Here is a 20,358-nt window from a genome sequence, read left to right as displayed (position 1 = left end):
AGGAGGAAGGGAAAAAAGGGGACCAGCTCCCGAGAGGTGGGAAATGGGAGCTGGTTAAAGGTCAGGCATGTGGGGTTGCCCCCACATCTGGTCTTTGCTAGTCATAGCTAGTCATAGCTAGTCATAGCTTGCAGTATCTGCCGGAACAGATGGTATTTATTTGCTCCCCCACCGAGCAAATTAGGCACAAGGCCAATTTTAATGTGAGGAGTGAAGGGAGGGGGAAGGTAAAAAGGGGACCAGCTTCCGAGAGGTGGGAAATGGGAGCTAGTTAAAGGTCAGGCATGTGGGGTTGCCCCCACATCTGGTCTTTGCTAGTAATAGCTAGTCATAGCTTGCAGTATCTGCCGGAACAGATGGTATTTATTTGCTCCCCCACCGTGCAAATTAGGCACAAGGCCGATTTTTAATGTGAGGAGTGAAGGGAGGGGGAAGGGAAAAAGGGGACCAGCTCCCGAGATGTGGGAAATGGGAGCTGGTTAATGGTCAGGCATGTGGGGATGCCCCCACATCTGGTCTTTGCTAGTCATAGCTAGTCATAGCTTGCAGGCCCGAAGGCCACAAAGGTTCCCCGAAAGGGGGAGGGTCGTGTCTTTATCTCGTCGTGGACATCAACCTGGATGTACGTGTTCTGCTTAGCGTTACATTTTTATATATCTTTCACACTATTAGAACTGTATTTTCAGATACAGATGCAGATGCAGTTTAACCAAGAGTTCCAGATTGCTGTTTCTTTAAAACTGGTCACAGAATTCATTCTCAGAATAGTTTTTTTTAATAATATGGAAGTCAGTTGTATCTATTTTTACATCTCTTACGCATTCTCTATAAATGATTTGCCTTGACAGTTCATTTCTATTTCGATTGTGTTTAAAGAATTTTATTATGGAATCTTTTGTTAGTAATTTTGTTAGTAATTCTGTTAGTAATTCTGTTAGTAATTTTGTTAGCAATTCTGTTAGTAATTTTGTTAGTAATTCTGTTAGTAATTCTTTTAGTAATTTTGCTAGTAATTCTGTTAGTAATATTGTTAGTAATTCTTTTAGTAATTTTCTTAGTAATTCTGTTAGTAATTCTTTTAGTAATTTTGTTAGTAATTCTGTTAGTAATTTTGTTAGTAATTCTTTTCGTAATTTTGTTAGTAATTATGTTAGTAATTTTGTTAGTAATTCTGTTAGTAATGATGTTAGTAATTCTGTTAGTAATTTTGTTAGTAATTTTGTTAGTAATTTTGTTAGCAATTCTGTTAGTAATTTTGTTAGTAATTCTGTTAGTAATTTTGTTAGCAATTCTGTTTGTAATTTTGTTAGTAATTCTGTTAGTAATTTTGTTAGTAATTCTTTTCGTAATTTTGTTAGTAATTCTGTTAGTAATTTTTTTAGTAATTCTGTTAGTAATTCTGTTAGTAATTATTTTAGTAATTTTGTTAGTAATTCTGTTAGTAATTTTGTAATAATTTTGTTAGTAATCCTGTTAGTAATTTTGTTAGTAATTCTTTTAGTAATTCTGTTAGTAATTCTTTTAGTAATTTTGTTAGTAATTTTGTTAGTAATTCTGTTAGTAATTCTTTTAGTAATTTTGTTAATAATTCTGTTAGTAATTTTGGTAGTAATTTCGTTAGTAATTCTGTTAGTAATTTTGTTAGTAATTACGTCTGTTAGTTTTACTCGTGTTTTTATGAATCATCATTTATTAATGGTCTGTTTAGATTTATCTTCCACAAAGTTTCTCTACAAGATATATATATATATATATATATATATATATATATATATATATATATATATATATATATGAGAGAGAGAGAGAAAGAGAGGGGGGACAGCAGACAAACAGACAGATGTGGCAACTTGGTGAATTTTCCAATGTTTAATAATGGTAGTTAAATGAAAAATAATCCTTTTTTATTTTTTATTTTAAATACATATTAGTTTTTTTTACATATAAATAAATTTAATTACATTACAGGTATCCAAAAGTTAATCAACGGGGAAATTATTAATGAAAAAACAAAGAATCCTTTCAGTATTTATTGAAAAGCTCCTTGTTTACAACCACACTATGGCATCTTTCGCTGCAAGACAGAACCAATCGTTCACATGTTATAGGTGAAATATTATTCCAGGATTGTTTTTATGCATTCCCATAAATCATCAAGATTTTTTGGTTTTCAATTAGATTCAGGCTGGGGCTCTGAGCTGGCCAATCCATAACGCAAATATTGGATCCATTTAACCCTTCTAAAACTATTTTTGCTTTATGGCACGGTGCGTTGTCTTGCATAAAGATATCAGAATCAGTAAGATTAGGAACCACATGTTCTCTAATCAATTATCTGTACATTCGGCCATTAATTTTCCCATGAATCCTCAGAAGGGGACGAGTTCCATTTGAAGATATTATGCCCCATACCATTATACTACCCCCTCCAAATTTTACTGTACTTTTAACGCACTTAGGGGACAGTCTTTCTCCGTTTTTTCTTCTGACGTGTGGTCTTTTGTATGATCCGGAAATATTGGATTAAGATTCATCACTAAAATGAACATTTTCCCAATTTTTTCTTCCCAAAACAAATGTTTTAGCCGAATAACAATATGGCCTTTTTTATTTTTAATTTAAAGCTTTGAACATGGACTTCTTGAAAATAATCCAACTTCGTTTAATCTTCATGAGATCATTCGTCAGGAAGTTTTTTGTCCAGTTTCGGATGTAAAATCCCGGGATATCGAAACTGCCGTTTTAAAGCGATCAGAACGAGATGATCGAGTGATTTTTCTATTCTCCCCCTTAGTTGTCATTCGGGGTCGGACCGATTTTTTTTCTTTTCAGCCAATGGTAAAACTTTTTTATATTTTCAATAACCCGTAAAACAACGCTTTTAGACCTTGTCAATATTGTAGCAATCATCCAAATGGACTTTTTTTTTCGTCATAATGGTTACAAACAAGCTGTTTTTTCTTTTATAGATAGCTGTTTTCAAATATTCGGAGTCGACATTTTTATTAAGTGGTTATTAAAATTGCTAAGGTTGTATTAATTTTCCGCGTTCCTTAACTTTTGGACACCTATAATTTAATTAAATTTATTTATATGTAAAAAAAAAACTAATATATATTTAAAATAAAAAAATAAAAAAAGATCATTTTTTTATTTAGCTACCATTATTAAACATTGTAAAATTTACCAAAAATGTATTTTTCCTTTTTCATAGAAAAAGTTAGAAGCCATCCAAAAGAAAAATGATCGCCCGTTCCTTAACTTTTGGACGCTAATATATATATATATATATATATATATATATATATATATATATATATATATATATATATAGTAATTTATAAAATATATATGGCGATTAAGCTACACTGAATATTCTGCGTTTCATCCAACTATAGGATTCGTCAGGCTTATGCGCGAATTCTGTCGTTGCTTCTTGTTTTTATATATGTTGAGGATTTCTAGTTGGCCAATCAGCTTTCTAGTATCCACCGCGCCCCTTCCTATCAGCCAATGGGCATGCATTTTATCAAACAAAGGATCTGTTTTAGAACTAGGTTAGTGGTTTTAGGTGGCCGTTCTCCTTTTTTTTATACATATAAATATACCTATGTGTACACAATAATGCACATATATGTACACATATACATATATATATGTATATATATATATATGTGTGATCGTTTATGTATATTCATGTTTATTTAATTTATTTATTTGTTTGTTTTCTATTGTTATTGTTAGTTTTAAAGCTATTTTGTATCGCTATCCTAGAGTAAGTTTTATTTTGTGAACACAGTTGTTTGCTATTTCCCGGCTACAGTTTAATAGATTTTGAGGTTCTCTAAAGTACAGGATAGAAAATTTTTCATGGAGGCATAATTTACATGGGTCGTCTAAATGTCTGCATGTGGTAGCTTGTCTCATTATTTTCCATTCGACTACCGGCGAATGTCCGCTTTCTTTGAGTTCCCAGTATTTATTCGCTAGTGTTGTTTTTATACGGTGTTTTTTTTATTTTTCAATGTGCTTTTGTGGTCATAGTATCGGGTTTTGAAATCTAAGGAAGTCATGCCTATGTAATATTTCTTGTTATTCGGGTTTTCTTCGCAAAGCGTAGTTTATCAAGCAACAATATTTGCGAAAGAAAACCCGAATAACAAGAAATATTACATAGGCATGACTTCCTTAGATTTCAAAACCCGATACTATGACCACAAAAGCACATTGAAAAATAAAAAACACCGTATAAAAACAACACTAGCGAATAAATACTGGGAACTCAAAGAAAGCGGACATTCGCCGGTAGTCGAATGGAAAATAATGAGACAAGCTACCACATGCAGACATTTAGACGACCCATGTAAATTATGCCTCCATGAAAAATTTTCTATCCTGTACTTTAAAGAACCTCAAAATCTATTAAACTGTAGGCGGGAAATAGCAAACAACTGTGTTCACAAAATAAAACTTACTCTAGGATAGCGATACAAAATAGCTTTAAAACTAACAATAACAATAGAAAACAAACAAATAAATAAATTAAATAAACATGAATATACATAAACGATCACACACATATATGTATATATATATGTATATGTGTATATATATGTGCATTATTGTGTACACATAGGTATATTTATATGTATAAAAAAAAGAAAAGGAGAACGGCCACCTAAAACCATTAACCTAGTTCTAAAACAGATCCTTTGTTTGATAAAATGCATGCCCATGTGCTGATAGGAAGGGGCGCGGTTTATACTAGAAACCTGATTGGCCAACTAGAAATCCTCAACAAATCTAAAAACAAGAGGCAACCACAGAATTCGCGCATAAGCCTGACGAATCCTATAGTTGGATGAAACGCAGAATATTCAGTGTAGCTTAATCACCATATATATTTTATAAATTACTAACTAGCTATACCTACGTATTGAGCACTTTTGAAGTAAATACTTAAAGTTTACGCATAAATCTATACTTTCGTATATTAAATTTATGTGAATAAATGAAGTAGTTATATATACATATATATATATATATATATATATATATATATATATATATATATATATATATACAACATACTTTGAGGTAATTGCTCCAAATCCGGGGGTAATTGATCCAACTAAAAAACAGTGCTCTTTACATGCGTGTTTGCTAAAGAGACCTTTCAGCTAGTTGGCGCAATTACCCCGAACTTGTGGGTGTGGGGGGGCGTATGTGTACAATGAATGTTTACTTTAGAAATATAAAGGATTTTTATAGCTAACGTTTTTTATTAATGTTACGAAAAAGAAACAGAATAACCATTAAATGAGAATAAAGCTCAATATTTCTGTTTGATAATAGCAGAGCATATATAAGGTATATGTATATAAATATATATATAAAGAGCGAGAGAGAGAGAGAGAGATAATTTTCAGTCGCCGATGTAATGCCATCACGCGTCTTTCGAGGCACTACCTTTCGTCAGTGTAGCTTAACTGTTTTTAGGATTCTAAGCTAAAATCGTAGGTATTATGGTCGAGTGCGATGACTTAACGCGTTATTTTTATTGCTTTTAAAGTTATGTCAATTTTCGTTGATTTTTAACGATAATACGGTTAATAGTGTCTCCAACCTCGGAGATTATGGAAACGCTTTTTGCTTAAAAATTCGTTATATCTTTTATATTATATATATATATATATATATATATATATATATATATATATATATATATATATATATATATGAACAAACAGTTAATAAAACATGTTAAAAAACACTTTGAAATGAGTTAAAAACATATTTAATCTGAAAAGGAAACACTAGATAAATTGATAGTCCTTAATCCGCGGAGTTTCGAAGAAATACTTTCCTTCTCATCAGAGGGTAGGAATTAGCAAAATGCTGGATTGGATTTTGCATGCAAAAGTATTTGATGAAACAACAAGTAAGTCAAAGATCTTACTTGAAAACAAAAAAAAGTGAAGCAGAGAGAATATGGTAAAGAAAAAGGTGATTACACACGAATGGATAGTCTGGTGGAAGATAAAAATTCCTGTAACGGTAAAATCCAAATGTAAAACTTCAAAAAAGTTAAAAGAATTTCTATATATTATTTATTTATATATATATATATATATATATATATATATATATATATATATATATAATTATTCATATATATATATATATATTTCTGTGGAAAAATTCAAAATAGCGTAATGTAAACATATTATAAGGTATTTACAACTTCTCTTCCAATTTTCTGATTTTTAACCACATCAAAACGCACTTTATTTCCTTTTGATGGATTGATTGTTGCTATTTCTTCTGATGAGTTAAGGGTAAAATAGATTCACTAATTGATATAATAATTAAGTGATTGATTTGTGCTACGAAACAGATACTGTCAAGAATTGTAAATGTCGACTGAATTAAAGGAATAAAATTGTAAGATGGTCAACATCATGAACTTTGGAATATAGACTTTTGTCATTCATTCATTATAATTATTTTTATATATTATTTATTTATATATATATATATGTATATATATATATATATATATATTTGTGTGTGTGTGTGTGTGTGTGTGTGTGTGTGTGTGTGTGTGTGTGTGTGTGTGTGTGTGTGTGTAATTATTTATGATAAATGTTTCATTTCAGCAAAGTATGCGAACCGGATTGACCTTTTTTTCCTCCCCACGCAGTTGAGTTGTATGATTGCAGATCTAAAGATTTCAATTTTTATATTGGACATAACATTGCAGATTGGATTGACTGTAGGTTTTTGTTTGTTAGTTTGTTTGATTATTTGTTTGTTTGTTTGTTTGTGTGTTTGTTGGTTTATAATGGATTCTACTTTCTCTCCGTCTGTCAAATCAGATTTCACGACTGCAAATTCTACGTTTTCAATTTTTATACTGTTCAGGAAATATTTCTTTTAAACTATTGGACAATTAATTGACACTGATAAGAAATGTATAAATTTTCGAAACTTCATGAATTAACAAATAACTTCTAATGCATTAAAACTGCTAAAAAGAATCACACAATTTCATTTGTTTTAGTAATATATTTGGGGGAGGGGGCGATAAGCGATCAGATTTAGTCATTTGACGGCTAACATTATAAAAAAAAGGCATTCAGTTTTTACAAGATAGAAAAAATGTCCGTTTGTGTTGAGAATGCAAATAGATGTTTCGCATCAGAGAGATAAAATTTGTTTGCAGCAAAGATTAAAAATGTATAGAATCTAAAATACACAGGTTAATTATTCAATATGAGATTTCATTGCGTCTTTATTTTAATATATATATATATATATATATATATATATTATAAAAAAGTGAACCATATCGTAAATTCAATCAACTAAAAAATGGAAACCGGGGTGAGGAAAAGAAAAAAAAAATATATATATATATAATGGGGCAAGTTATATGTACAATTAAATAAAATAAATAAGTCGATTAAAAAAGATCGTTAAAATATACCCAAAGCGCTTTTCGTTCAGACAAACATTTTCAAGGGTCATAAGTCTGAAAATTATTATTTTTTTAGAATATTTGGTAGTGATATGGAATACGAGCGGAGAGGTTAAGAAAAAAAAAAAAAAAAAAAAAAAAAAAAAAAAAACCTGACTACCCAAATAATTCTAACTGAAGCCGGAGGTTTCTCTGCTTGCACAAAGTAGGGGGGTTAGCAATGATGGTAAGTGCTTCGAGGACAGACAGATGGAACTTTGTGCGTCCTCGGTGCAAAACAGAAAAACACTCCGGAGAGAAAACAAGACCGCATTCCTTTTTATCGACCAAATGTTGGCCGATGGACGATTCTATCAGTTGGGATTTTCTGGTAGTAGCTTGATGATCCCTGATGAAACGGGGGACATGTTGGGCGATTCTAACCTGAAGACGCTGGGTCGTCTTGCCTATATAGACGGCACCACACCGACATTGAAATTTATAAATAATATTACTAGTTTGGGAGATAGGCAAGACATCCTTACGAAATGAGGGAAAGGCGGTTTTTGTGGAAAAGGCAATACGGAGCGATAGAGCACCAAAATTAGAAGACACCAGAGAGGAAATCTTATCGCAAATAAGTTGGCCTTCAAGTCCAATCCAGGGTAACCTAAGGTATACCGGAAATCTACATGGACCGTATTTTGGTAGCTCAGAAAAGGATTTAATTTTTTTATTAATAACTAAGTTAACTAATGGAGGTGGATATCCATTAGTAATAAAAATCCTTTTAATGTTATCAATTTCCACATCAATAAAAGGTGGGGAACAAATAGCAAGTGCCCGATGGGTTAAGTTTCTAATAAGATTTAGTTTCCTGGTTGTGGGTGCAAAAGAATCCCAACTAAGATAAAGACCAGTAAAAGTGGGTTTTCTATAAATAGATGTCATAAAGGAAAGCCCACGTTTAGAAACTAACACATCAAGGAAAGGAAGGGAGTTATCTTTTTCCACCTCCATCGTAAATTTGAGAGAAGGGTGTAAATTATTTAATAAGTGGAAAAAGGACATAGCTTCATCATGCGTTGCGAAACAAGAAAAAGTGTCGTCAACATAACGCATGTAAAATGCTGGTCTAGGGCACTTGTCAAACAACGTCTGTTCTAAAAAACCCACAAAAATATTGGCCAAAGTTGGGCCAAGGGGTGATCCCATCGATATACCGTCGAACTGGCGATATATCACATCGTTGAAACTAAAGGAAACTGACTTAGTAGCAAGTTCCAAAAGTTCAACGAACACCGCCTCAGGAAAAGAGGGGAGGGGGCAGGGCCTCTATAAAGAAAATCAGCACATATATCAATGACCTCGTCAAGAGGAACATTGGTAAACAAATTGCTAATATCAAAGGAGACCAAATAACAGTTGTTAGTGGTAAGAGGAAGCTCCTTGATAGTCGATGCGAAATGAAAAGAATCAGGTGTGCAATGTGTTGAATAAAAAGAACAGACTGGTTCAAGAATTAAAACCAGCCATTTAGCCAGATTGTGTTGGGCCGAACCTACCATCGACAAAATTGGTTTCTATGTTTGTCTGAACGAAAAGCGCTTTGGGTATATTTTAACGATCTTTTTTAATCGACTTATTTATTTTATTTAATTGTACATATAACTTGCCCCATTATATATATATATTTTTTTTTTTCTTTTCCTCACCCCGGTTTCCATTTTTTAGTTGATTGAATTTACGATATGGTTCACTTTTTTATAATTATTCTAAAATTTTGCCAATCGAATAAAGTTATATATATATATATATATATATATATATATATATATATATATATATATACTACAGACACTAGTGTTTCATCCTTTCGGGAATCTTTAGTGCAGGGTTTCACGATTAACACCAGTCGATAGATTCGAACCCGGCAACACAGGCCATCTGATTGATTAGGAAGTACCGTATCGATTCGGTTACCCTTAACCCCGTGAAATAACGTTGAAAGTTAAACATTTAATTTTTAAATTATATATATATATATATATATATATATATATATATATATATAAATTACAATTAAATTTACCAAAATAATCCAAGATGGTAAAATTAAAGTATATTATAAATATTAAAGAATTAAATTAATATTTATAAAATTATCTCAGCCAGATGTAAAAGCTCGATAAAACCAAATAGGAAATAGAGCTTATAATATGAGCAAACAGTTCATAAAATATGTTAAAACACTTGGAAATGAGTTAAAAACATATTTAATCTGAAAAAGAAAGTGTTTCCTTTTCAGATTAAATATGTTTTTAACTCATTTCAAAGTTTTTTTAGCATAATTTATTAAGTGTTTGCTTATATTATATATATATATATATATATATATATATATATATATATATATATATATATATATATTAATTTTATAGTGGGAATTGGACCTGGGGTCTAAATAGTTTATTTTAATGTGTCAATATTTTAAAATAATCTTGCTCATAATACTGTGGATATATAAGAAGCTCAATAGGTATATTTCTCCTGGAGCTATATGAATATGGATTATAAGGATTAATAATTCTGAATTCTGAATCAGTTTCATAAGGAAAAACAAACAAAATCATTTGATTTTTGTTTGTTTTTCCTGTTGAAACTGATTCATAATTTATAATTATTAATCCTTATAATATATATATATATATATATATATATATATATATATACTTTATTACATTGTTTATTGTTTATGATCTATATTCTTTAATTTATTGAAAATCTTAACATTTTCTTTTTCTAAATATTTATTTTGCTGTTATAATATTCTATTTTTACAAATATTACAACGATCATAGCAATCGTCGAGTAGCAATACTTTCGGCATTGTCTTGCTAATGTCCAACGTTTTGTTGATTGCGTTTTTTTTTGTTTTTTTTCTGAACTCTTTTGATGAATTACTGTTTCTAGTCAGAGGAAATTGTGATTTTTCTCACAATCTAGAGAACCCCTATTTAAGGGAGATGTAGGATTTTCGAAGATAAAAAAAATGCTATTGCGTCTAACTTCTTTTTTTAGTTTAAAAAATTTTTTGGAAAGTCAACCAAAGATGAGTTTGATCCTTTTCTATGGGAGAAAAAAAAACGCTATTGCGTTTAACTTAGCCCTCGTAGGGGAGGCAAGTAAATGGAAACGAATTATTTCTGCTGTGTTTCAGTTGATGATATTTTTCTCAGTTCCTTCGTAAAAATATTTTCCAACATGAAATAAAACATTTTTATGTGTATTTGCTTCCGCTGATTTTCCTTTGTTTCGTGTCTTTTTTTTTTTTTTTTTTTTTTTTTGGAAAGTCAACCAAAGATGAGTTTGTTTCTTTTCTATGGGAGAAACGACAAAGATTTGTAGAGAAACCAAAACAAAAAAAGTGAGCAATTTGCTAATCGTTCAAAGAAAGCCATAAACGTCGGATCAGATAACGAATTCTGTTTCTGTGTGTCAAAGCTGACGATGGATATTTTTCTAAGTAAGCTTTTGCTATTTGGAAGACATTTTTTACAAACTCTAGTAATATCACACAAGAATTTCACACGTGATCGCTAACTTATCTTACCTCTGAGAATAAAAACAATTTTTTTTTGTTTTTTTTTTTTTTTGCAAACACTTATGAAAGTAAAGTTTATACACGATGTCATGACACAAGGGCAGATAACTCTATATATCTTAGGAACTGTAATATGGTTCAGTATAGGATAAGCCTAACATAGAGATCGTAATCTTTATATTTAGTACGTACAGAATGACCGCCAAAAAAATTCCACCTACGAAATCGTAATTAAAATCCACAATCCTCTAATATTCTCCATCATTCAACTGGTAGTGTGTTTATTGCAGTAACACTTATTCTCAAGTAAATTTTAACCTTATTATATTGAAGTATTAGTTAGTTAGTATAAAAAATAAATTGAAAATCTGTTTAGCAATCCAACCATATCTTGTACTAGAGGGGAGGGGCACTCGGCTTTGTCCGGGCGTAAAATACACTTAAATGTGATATTTTGATTTGTTCAGATTTCCTATATATTGTTACTAAGCCTATGACAACAGCATATTCTTTTCCTTGCATTAACTCTCAGGTATATATCCATTGATATCTTATATGTCTTTTATAAAGAGTGATGTTGTTCTCGGTTGATTTATTGTGTCTATATACTCGAGAGTAAAAACACTGAAAAGAATATGCTGTCTTCATAGCCCTAATTATTACAGCGTCGTGATTCCAAAAGTTAAAGAAAGGGGTATTTACGTGTCATCAGCTAGAACCGAAACCGAAATATTCAAAGCTGGTGACGTTACCACTGTATCAACGTGACACGCGTATGAACTTAAAAATCAAAAATAAACTAAGTTGCATGTACACAATGTATAACGATTTTTTTTTAAATCTTGACGAATTGTTGACCCATTAAATACTATTTTGACCAGCTTAAGGGTCATATAAGAGATATCCGTATAAAAATCTAATCATTTAAGGTCATTAGCGCCGCTTTGTGACTTTTAGTTTCGGAGGAGATAGAGTTTGAAAATATGGAGACAGAGAGACTGACATATAGCCTTATATATTTTAGATTAATGAACGTCTGTAAGAGGTAGATATGAGGCGTGTGCCACTTATGTCTTATCTCTCATCCTGTTGTGGCTGGCTGTACTACCTCTGCCTGCAGAGTGACAGCATTTTGGTTTAAGTATACTTGCTTTGCTCACTGCATGAAACCACGTGTCCATAGACAGGTACCTACTCAACATTTGAGCGTGATAGACTCGAGAATACCGAATATTGTTTGTCATAGTCATGTTTCGGGATTGACTTCACTGGACTGCTTTTTGACAGAGGATGTTACTTGAGTCTCTGCAGCTGAGAGAGCCTATCCTAGCTTTATACCCGACCCCTTATTCGAATTCCATCATAGGAACAGTTTTCGTTCGAGCGATCTGGATTTGAACTTGATTACAAAAAAAAATAATAATAATAAAAACGGGGAATTTGATAATTTATTGTTTGCATTCGTTTCCCCGATATCTTTCTAGTTAAAATTATTTATAGAAAGACGCCGGGTACTTATAGGAGGAACCACGTGAAAGTTGGCAACGTCCCCGAGTGAAAGTGTTTATGTGGAACGAGCTGGATTCGAACTTGGCACACCCAGATTATCGCTTTGTGTTGTTATCCACTTAGCTTTTATGCCGGCTTTTTTATATTTATTTATTTATTTTATTTATTTATTTTTATTTATTTATTTATTTTATTTTATCTATTTATTTATTTTTTATATTTATTTATTTTATTTTATTTATTTATTTATTTTATTTTATTTATTTATTTTTTATATTTATTTATTTATTTTATTTTATATTTATTTATTTTATTTTATTCATTTTTTTATTATTCATTTATTTATTTATTTTATTTCATTTATTTATTTATTTTTAGTTTTATTTATTTATATTTTTTTGTGTTTGTCTTTACAATAAAAATGATTCGACTCAAGTGTCCAACGTTTATATATGATCATCGTCGCTAATTCTAAGAGACTAGAAAATATCATCTCAAAATATTTTTGTTTATTGTCGATTTTGATTTTCGTAAGATTCTCCTGGGGGATGGGATGGGGTTCAAGATACACTTTTTTCTATTGTTTTCTTTAATATTTATCTAAAACGTATTTTACTCCCCCCCTTCCACCTTTCGAAAGTTGTTTGTTTTGTTGAAATTCCTCTACATAATTCTTCCCGATTCGATAATCTTGTTAGTTCAACTTCGTCAGACGAAAAGCTCGCATTCGCTCTTTCTATTTCTTTTTCTCTGAAATAACCAAATTTCATCAGAAATTGTGCATCATCATCGAAGCGGAACTAACTCATCTACTTTCTTTTTAAATTTCTGATCAAAAGCCAATTTTGCTGACAGAAAAGAAAAAGTTGTCGCTTGGATGAATCCATTTTAAAATAACACCCTTACACCCCTTCGAAGTGGAAAAGAACGCATCTAACGTATTGGATATGAAAACGACTTTCTATTATTATTTTATTTGTTTGTTTTGTTTTGTTTTTTTTTGTTTTTTTTACTTCGTTCTTGCTTAATATCTTTAGTTGGCTGATTTTTAAGTAACTGTTATTGTTTTCCATCAAATAACTAATGTTTCCTTGAATATCAATGAATTTCAAGGCGTGAATGGCTTGATTGTTATTGATGTGGAATTGACAAGCCAAGTTCAAGATATGATACGTCTGGTGCAGTCCGTTCTGCACTTGATAAGCGTATGCACCTACACATTCTGCAGATGTGCATGCCACAAGATTAGCAGGACCCGTGGAAATTCCACAGGTGTATTCTTCATCTTTCTTTTCTTTTTTTCGTTTTTTTATTTTCTTTTTTTAATTTTTTGGAATCCTTTAAGATAGAGGCTTCATAATTTGTGCATTCATTTTTTTTTTTTTTGCGTTTTTTTTATTCATTCTTTTTTGCGGAAACGTGGTGAAACAACAACTATAAAGATGAGGATAACAATCCGCAAAAAAAAAAGACTGTCTTCTTTATCTATTGTATATTGTCGTGCTTAAATGTGTTTCCATTCTATGGACGTCCGATGCAAACGCAAACCCATTATTGTGTCACCTTTGTTCAAATTGAAACATGTTTATGTAAGTGATAAGTCGCGCGAAAGGGATATATTCGTTTGGAATAGCTGAGTGGGCTTTGATGCTCTTTAATCTGATGAGTTACCTTACTGCACGAGTGAAGCTGGTGTTCCTGCCAAGAGAATTGTGGTGTAACTTTCGACATTTCTCCTAGGTAGCTCTATTAATCGGTATTTAACTAACCAATCATATTATTGTAAAGAGGAAGAACCCGGATGTACTCATATTAGTAAGTACTCTAGCTAATGCAGTTTTAGAATATGTTTATAGATGTCTATCTCTAAAAATCTCATAGGAACTTGTGACATACAGTGAAACCTCGAGATACGAAATTAATTGGTTCCGGCTTGGCGGTCGTATCTTAAAATTATCGTATCCTGGAAGGCCTTTTACACGTGAATCATCTACTCCGTTTCAACCCCTATTAAAATACTCACTAAATTTTATAATAAGGGTAAAACCAGAATGAAATAACAGCCAAATAGTATCTAATATTACTGTTAACACCTTGCTATTTATTTATTTTTCTACTTTCCTTTGACGTTTAAATATAACCTATATATTAATACGATAGCGTATGTGTTATTTTCTGTGCCACGCTTACATCCGGGTCGTTTAATTTTACTGTACTGCCATTTCTTGTCATAAATAATTTTACCAAACATTCTTCAAAAATTTTGGTTTCGGTTTCGATTATAGCTGATTGCACTTAGCTCATCTATATTTTTTTATATAATAAATTTTGGTTTCGGTTTGGATTATGGCTGAAGCAACTCAAGTTATATATATATATATATATATATATATATATATATATATATATATATATATTCATAAGTGTTTATTTCGGTTTCGATTCAAGTCATATGGATATATTTATTTTATTTGTGAAATTGCAACTTTATGATATATAAAAATCGATAGAACATTAACTCTACAATAATACATATGAAATTAAAATATCATATTTAAGCGTACTTTACGACCGGGTTTTGCCGGGCGTTTGTGCTTTCTTAGATAAATACTTTTGCAGTTTTAACAAAAAAAAAAAAAAAAAAACTACAATAATATCAGAGCGCTCCACGATAAAAAAAAAACAAAAAAAAAACACCCTGGTGTCTAACTCTGTCCCGTGGGGAGGCATAGTAAATAGGTGCAATAATATCAGAGCGTCTCCATTTGCACTGAAGCCTTCCGAGCCTCCGAAGAGGCCGCAAATTATTCGTAATTTGTAAACAAAATGAAGCTGAGAAATAGATTATATATGTATTTGTTTCAACATATAAGAACAAAACATGTATATATTAGATGCATTCATGCATTGCTTGTGCATATTTTCGTCATCTGCGACTCTGGCAACACATGTCTTTCTTACTGTATTGAGACTTTATTGTGTTCTGTGAATAGTAATTATGTTTGCAGGTTTTACCTGTTTGAATATCTTAAGTATCATTTACATATTTCAGACCCTTTATTTACGTTTGTCTGTGACAAACTATTTACGTACAAATAAATGTGCGTGTGTGTGTGTGTGTGTGTGTGTGTGTGTGTGTGTGTGTGTAAATCCAACTGTTTTTGTTTTTTTTTGTTTTTTTACATTCAACACACGTCATACTTGGAAAGATGGTGCCACTCTTTTTTTTTGTCTTGACCGAGTACAAAATTATCATCGCAATCAAGTATGGGGTGATTTCTTCTCTTGTCCGCAGTCGCTTTCACACAAAAGGAACGGTGCTAACCTCTCTCTACTCTCCTGTTACGTTCATGGTAAGTGCTCGACTAAGCTCCTATCCTTACGCCCCTCCCTCCAACTCTCCGTAAACTATTCATATAAGGTTGTCCGGAAACCTACAAGCTGTAGCCTTAGTCACAAAATAGACAAAAAATAGGAAAGAACTTTAACCCGACTTTTTTTGTTGTTTTTTTGTTTTTTGTTTTTTTTACAGCGACATTTATTTACTCATTCTCTTGCCACGCAAGTCTCATTACGGCTGAGACGTCTCTCGCATGATCGTCTTCTCAAACGTGCTCTTGAACGGCATCCACATCTCTAACATGATCGTCTTCTCGAACGTGCTCTCTCTGTTTGTATAGTCTTCTTTTTTCCTTACTGTGACGTCATTTCGCTCACGGCTAAGTATTTACATATAGCCGTCCGCGCTATGTTACATTCACAGCAAGAACTCGTTTAAATACAACCAAAGCAAAGACATTTCCTTTTTTTTCTCTCCGTCTCTGTAGCAAAACCGAAACAGAACTTCAAGAACAAAATCTATTTCGTAGAACACCCCAATCTGTAGAGCAAGATACGACGAGTTTGTTTCCAATCGCCTACAGCACGGTCGTCTTCAAGTCTAATATAAGCAAATACTTGTTGAGTTGTCCTCTTGGATAACTAATTCTTTTCTTAAGTAATCTCCCCCACCCACCCCATTCATTGTTTCCAATCTTCTGGTAGTGGATGATCTCGTTAACCCTTATTCTCTAATAGCCTTGATAAACAATCCGTAACAACTCAAACTGTTTCTATAAAAATATGTATAAATCCAATCGTTTATTCACTGCCGTCCTTTCCTCTTTCATTCAACTCTTATGTATGTGTTATCCATGAAAACAACACGCAAAAACAATTGAGTCCTTGTGTACAGGGAAAATATACTAAAAAACAAGGCCGGTAAGGCCATAGCTGATGTTGCCTTAAAATTATCCAAGTGATCTTCCTGAAACTATTCTGATCAACATTCGAAAAATGCATTCCACAGTTCAAAAGTAAGAAAAATCAAGTTACGGTTGCAGATTCAGTGTCAGAAACGTCGATTGATGTTCAAAATAAATATGTATTACATACGTTTGGAAGCCAAATCATGACGCAGATGTGGATGAATAATATTTATTGTTTAAAATTAATATATTTCGAAACAAGACTTCATCTTCAGTATTTTGTATATTTTATGTCTTTTTTTTTTCTTCTTTCTTTCATTCTTTCTTGCCATGGTGTTGAGTTTGATGAGAATGTTATTAAAAAAAAACAAGTTCTCACTGTTCTTAGCGGTGTTGTTTTGAAATGTCGGAATGGCGTTGGCTACGCTAATACGGAATCTTCAACCTTAAGTGAAAAACGCGTAGCGAACGCCATTCCGGTATTTCAAAACAACACCGCTAAGAACAACAGTGCGGACTTTCTTATCAAACTCAACACCCTGGCAAGAAAGAAGAAAAAAAAAAGAAAGCAAATGTACAAAATTCTCAAGATGGAGTATTGCTTATATATATATATATATATATATATATATATATATATATATATATATATATATATATATATATATATATATATAGTCCTAGTCAAAATCATAAGACCACTTAAGAAAGTAAGCGTTTACGCATATTATCGAATTTTTAACCAAACAAATCGTTGAAACCATTACCAAAAGGGAAAATATGATATAAAAAAATGAAATCTGCTTCATTCGAAACCTTAACCCTGATCTAATAATTATTTTTTTTAAAAGCATTTTCACCTGGTCAAAATCATAAGACAATTTTAATAAAATCGGCTAGTTTTGAAAAAATTAATACGAAAAGCTTTCTATGTTACTAAAAGCAAGTTGTTAGTGGATAAAAAACATCTTACTAAATTATAAATGGCAAAAGGAAAACCATTATCAGAGTTTGAGAGAGGAAGGATTTTTTTAGCTAAATAGGGGTGGGCTCTCTCATAGATCCATTGCAAACGAAGTGAATCGTAGCAAAACGGTCATCACAAATTTTTTAAGACATCCAGATCAATATGGGCACAAAAAGAGTCCAGGACGAACCAAAAAATAACCCCATCAATGGATCGCTGTATCAGAAGAAGTTAAAAAAAACTCCAGTATGAGCTCAAGTCGATTGAAAAGACAAACAGCAGCAGAATGTAGTCCTAAAACCATCAGAAGGCATCTGAAAATGAAGGGTTTTATTTAAAGCGACTGCAGAAACCACTTCTTCTTGAACAGCACAAAACTAACCGACTTAAATATGCCGCCAAATACTAGACTTAGGATGAAGAGAAGTGGGAAAATGTAATTTTCTCCGATAAGAAAAAGTTTAATCTAGATGGTCCAGATGGATTTCAACACTATTGGCATGATAAAAATTTGCCCAAAGAGAGTTTCAACTCGGCATTGTGAAGGACGGTCTTAAATGATCTTTAATGGGGTGCTTTCTCGTCAGCTGAGACCCTAAAGTTGCAAGTAGTGAAAGGCCGGCAAACATCATTGAAGTACATTTCAATGCTTGAAAATGCTTCTATCAGGGCTGAAGGTCCACGTCTGTGTGGAAGAAATTGGATTTTCCAGCAAGACAACGCTGCGAAATACACTTCTCGACAAGCACGAGAATACTTTTCTTCAAATGATATAGAATTGTTAGATCATCCAGCATGTTCTCCGGACCCCAATTCCATTGAAAATCTTTGGGGATGGATGGCAAAAGAAGTGCTCAAGGATGGAACCCAGTATGATTCGATAAAGGAACTTTCTGATTCAGTTTTCAGTACATGGGATAAAATTCCTTCGCAACTGATAAAAAACTTAGTCGCAAGCATGCCGAAGAGAATTTTTGAAGTAATTCGTAATAATGGAGGCTATGCTAAATACTGAGAGCCTTTTTAGTAATTTCTAATTGCCTTTTGTTAGATAAATTATCAGTGGTCATCATTTTGACCAGGTGAAAATGTTTGTTTTTTAAAAAATAATTATTAGATCGGGTTTAAGGTTTCGAATGAAGCAGATTTCATTTTTTCCATCATATTATCCCTTTTGGCAATGGTTTCAACCATTTGCTTGATTAAAAATTCGATAATATGCGTAAACGCTTACTTTCTTAAGTGGTCTTATGATTTTGACCAGGACTATATATATATATATATATATATATATATATATATATATATATATATATATATATATATATATATATATTAATAATAAATATTGCTTATCCTTATAACATTGTGTAATGATTTGGCTTTCAAACGTATATAAGAAAACTCATTTCACACATTTTGAAAAATAAGAACAAGACACCCTTCTTTTTTTCTTTCTGGCTGGTCTTTCAAGATCATCGGATGTGATTTGACCGGAAGTCATCTTGGCATGGCTGTCATAAACCCTGGTAGTAATCGAATTAGACACCCTTTTGTATTGGCAATCATTCAGATACCTAGAACATCAGAACAACAAAAACATGCAAGATACATTTAATTATACATTATCCATGTATCTTCTCTATGTACGATTCTGGTAGCACATGTCTTTATAGATTGTACTGGAACATCAACGTATTCTTTCGGTCATACAAATATCGATCGTTTATTTTCGCTACGTACCGTATGAAGTATTATATAATATGATGTATATTTTTTAGATGAGGGTTGATAATTACTTTTTGTATTATTTGAACAGGTGGGCTCTCTCTACCGAGCTAGAAAACTACTAACACCCGAAAGTATCCTGTACCTCTATAAGGCAACCATTCGCCCATGTATGGAGTATTTCTGTCATATTTGGGCTGGTGCATCGGCTACTAGTTTTTCGCTCCTTGACAAGGTTCAAAAGAGAGTCGCAAATCTGATAGGCCCTGAACTGGCATCTAAGCTTCAGCCTCTGTCCCATCGACGAAATGTTGCATCCCTCTGCCTGTTCTACAAGTATTTTAATGGTGAATGCTCTAACGAACTGCAAGCACTTGTGCCCCCACGACGTAGACACCCTCGACAGACCCGACAGGCTGCAAAATCCCACCCCCACACTGTAGAGATCCCTAGATGAAAAAGATCTTTCTACTCCAGTAGTTTCTTCCCCAGAACCGCTAGACTTTGGAATTCCATTCCAGGTCCCTGCTTCCCCAACTTTACTGACGTGCAACGTGAACCGACATCTTCCTGCCCAAATCCCTACATAGTACCCTAGTGGTTGTTGCCCCTGATAGTAGCCCCCTACACCAAAGTGGCAATGTGCCTTGTTTGGGGTGAAAATGTAATAAAGTTTTAAAAAAACAACTATTATTCTCATCTTGGTTGTTTTTTTGTTTGTTTGTTTGTTTGTCACAACGTTTCGACCGACGTAACCTTCGACTATCTTCAGGTGTATTAACATTGGATGTTATTGGTGAATAACGAAAAATGTTTGAGGTTTTTTGTTTGTTTTTTGTTTTTT

The 20,358-nt window shown here is 32.2% G+C and overlaps 1 protein-coding gene across 1 annotated transcript in view; it reads left to right on the top strand.

Annotated features, from left to right (window-relative positions):
* LOC145261199 (neprilysin-1-like) overlaps window positions 1-20,358 on the top strand; it is a 1,350,287-nt gene that overhangs the window by 861,890 nt on the left and 468,039 nt on the right. The gene's annotated exons all lie outside the window — the stretch shown is intronic.

The sequence above is a fragment of the Euprymna scolopes genome, chromosome 37 (genome assembly GCF_053919585.1).
Source record: "Euprymna scolopes isolate OS-2025 chromosome 37, ASM5391958v1, whole genome shotgun sequence".
Taxonomy (NCBI): domain Eukaryota; kingdom Metazoa; phylum Mollusca; class Cephalopoda; order Sepiida; family Sepiolidae; genus Euprymna; species Euprymna scolopes.
Note: the sequence above shows the minus strand (reverse complement) of the source record. Positions and strands in the feature narration are given on the sequence as shown.